The sequence below is a fragment of the Rhizopus delemar genome, genomic scaffold (genome assembly GCF_000149305.1).
Source record: "Rhizopus delemar RA 99-880 supercont3.19 genomic scaffold, whole genome shotgun sequence".
Lineage (NCBI taxonomy): Eukaryota > Fungi > Mucoromycota > Mucoromycetes > Mucorales > Rhizopodaceae > Rhizopus > Rhizopus delemar.
Window position 1 is genome coordinate 136322 of NW_027137845.1, and position 2964 is coordinate 139285.

General features: G+C 30.2%; 1 non-coding gene across 1 annotated transcript; it reads left to right on the plus strand.

Annotated features, from left to right (window-relative positions):
* Positions 1–1659: 1659 nt before the first annotated feature.
* RO3G_19210 lies at positions 1660–1742 on the plus strand. Its single transcript has one exon. It is a non-coding gene; the product is annotated as a tRNA-Tyr (tRNA).
* Positions 1743–2964: the final 1222 nt, after the last annotated feature.

Here is a 2964-nt window from a genome sequence, read left to right on the forward strand (position 1 = left end):
ATCTACTTAAACATACTAGCAAAGTTAGTCGAGTTGATTAATACTATTCTTCGACGCTAATTTGACTTCGACTCATATGAGTTCAAATATATTCTATCAGAACAATCATAAAATGAAACAATTTAAACCATAATACACCAAGGCATTTGTTTTACTACGCAATAGTGATAACATCCTTAATTATGTCTTCTTTAACCTAAGAGAATAGTTTGCATTGTGTTTCTGGTTATTGATTTGCATTTGCATAATAAATATTCACACAACTTTTATAGTTATAATTCAACTCCGACATGCAAACGTTTTGACTTATATTAAATGCTCTGCATCTCTTTCATTTTTTTATGGCTCTTTTCATTGAAGGGGAAAAATATGCTTGGTAATATATAAAATAAAACAAAATAATTCAGTAATACCTATATTTATGTGCGCATGATAAAGTGCTTCTTGTATTAGAGGTCACCGAGTTAAAAAATGTAATCACAAAGATCGAGAATTATTTCCTCTACTTAAAAGAGGTAGACAAATCTCCCAATGCACACACTGTCGAGATTTGAGAAAGACAAATCAAGCCCATGTCAAATGTACTTGTGCCATTTCAAGTGGTAAAAGAATAGAATTGCTTTTTACCATTGTTATTGTTAATTTCTCTTTCTGCTAGCACCTAACCCCATTAATGGCTGTCTTTGTGAAGTTATCCTTACTTGTAATTGTGTAGCTCAACATCTACAAGATGTTCAAGCAGAAGAGTCTATAAATAGTGATTCGACAACGATTGCACCTTTAGTTGATTTTACCAATAACACTTCATATAACCAGACTGAGAGACACACATCAGATACATCAAACAAACAGCTTTCAATTGATAATGATCTATTTAGCTTTTTAACAAACGATCTAGATAAATATCTTTGTTAAAAGGCTGGTCAATAACATTAACAATGGATTTGTATGTATACAAGATGACTAATATGATCCCCTTATTACATTCAAAAAATTTGAGTTTCAGCAAAATTTGCATGGATGTATACATACCAATAAGCAATAAGAGACCAAGTTTTATGAAGAAAAATACGAAGCATCAATTTTACAAAAACGTTATCATAAATGACGTTGGTACAACAAAGTTCATATTTAAAAGAGAGGATAATGCTCTCTAATAAAAGAAGAAATGATTGCTTTTACGGCATTTTTATTTGCATTTTTTTTTTGTTTCTATTCAGATTCAAATTATACAGATATGAATCCTTTCAGCTATAAAGCTAACATCATTTATAACATAAATTGTGCTTACATTCCAACCATTAATGTCAAGAAAAGAAAAGCAATTTAGTATTTTTATCATATTTATAAGAATAAGCATCTTCCATTATTATCTTACAAATAGTCTTGCTTTGTATATAGTGTTAACAAAGTTAAATTACAAATTTATATTTAATCAAAACATGAAAGATGAAGGTTAGTAATCAGTAAATCTTTTAAATTCAAACAGTAGCAGGGCAAAATCTCCCTCAAAACATATATTCCAAAAACCTTCTAAGCCGCACAAAACCATCGGCACCCGAAATATATAGCATATTCGACAACTTTCGCAGCTTTCTATTGGCCAAGTTTTTATCTGTAGATATATATTATTTTCAAGAACATAAAAGTCATCGGAAGCCGGCCTTAGCTCAGTTGGTAGAGCGGAAGACTGTAGTTCAACTGTCATCTTTAGGTCACTAGTTCGAATCTGGTAGGCCGGACAAGATTTTTCTTTTTTCTTTTTTGCCGAAAGATTAGCCAATGTTACGATTTTGTAAGAATAACGTTGTGACGAAGCAAATAATAATATTGATGCCAATGATGACTGCATCTTGTGAATCCCTATACTGAATCAATTCAAATTTTTTGAACCTTATTTTAAAAATCAAATCTTATTTCAAAAATCAAATCTTATTTCAAAAGTCGAACCTTACTTCTAAAATGAAACCTTATTTTCTTTTGTCTATATTGTAAGGATGCAGATTATAAATTTTGACCCGAAGGTACATAAAAATTAATGCAAGGCACAAAAATTAAAAGGTGCATTAAAATCAAGGCATGCTTTAAATTTAAAGCATGTTATAAAATTCATAAAAACTATAAAAACAATTAATTCACTTACTTTTGACAAACTTACTTCTGACATACTTTACTTTTGATTATTTTTAAATAAATATCATTCAAAGCAAATCTCTTTTATTACTATTACTATTTTACTAAACATCAACAACAAGTCGAGTCCCTTGAAGCCAAATATCTTCATTGTATCACTGTTAAAGCTCATATCAAGCTACTATTACCTTTATATCAAGACTGATCTACTTTAAAACAAGATCTGGTGGTCACTCCTATCAAGAAAATACTCAAATATAACTTTACTTCATATTCAAAACTACTTTAAACTCTTTATAAATACACAAGGCCTAAATAGAAAACAAGCTATTACAGTGTCGTAACGAGAATGATGAAGAGATTTATAAGATTTTGGACGGTACTGTTGTGACGCAGTTGGTGTAACTTTTGCTGAAGAAGGGACTCAGTCCTAGGAGGGACTCAGTCGTAGGAGGGACCTCAGTCCCTGAAGATAAACCAAAAAAAGTTTCAAAAATAGAAAAGCACAAAAAAATAATAATCATATAAATATCCCCTCTTATAATTTGATTTAAATATACTGAACTTCACTTTTAAAAACATCTTTTATTCAAATAAACATCGAGTTCCTCTTTATTAAAACTCTTTATTTTTATTTTATAACTCAAGCAAGTCAAGTCCTTTGAAGTCAAATCATCTTCATCGTATCACTTTTATATTCTCTTACCAAGAAAACTTTTCATTACTTTTACTGTTTGATCTACAATACAAGATCTGAAGGTCACTTACTACAAGCAAGCCAAGTGATTTATCCAAGCAACCGGTAAGGGACAAAATCAGTCCGTTTTTTGG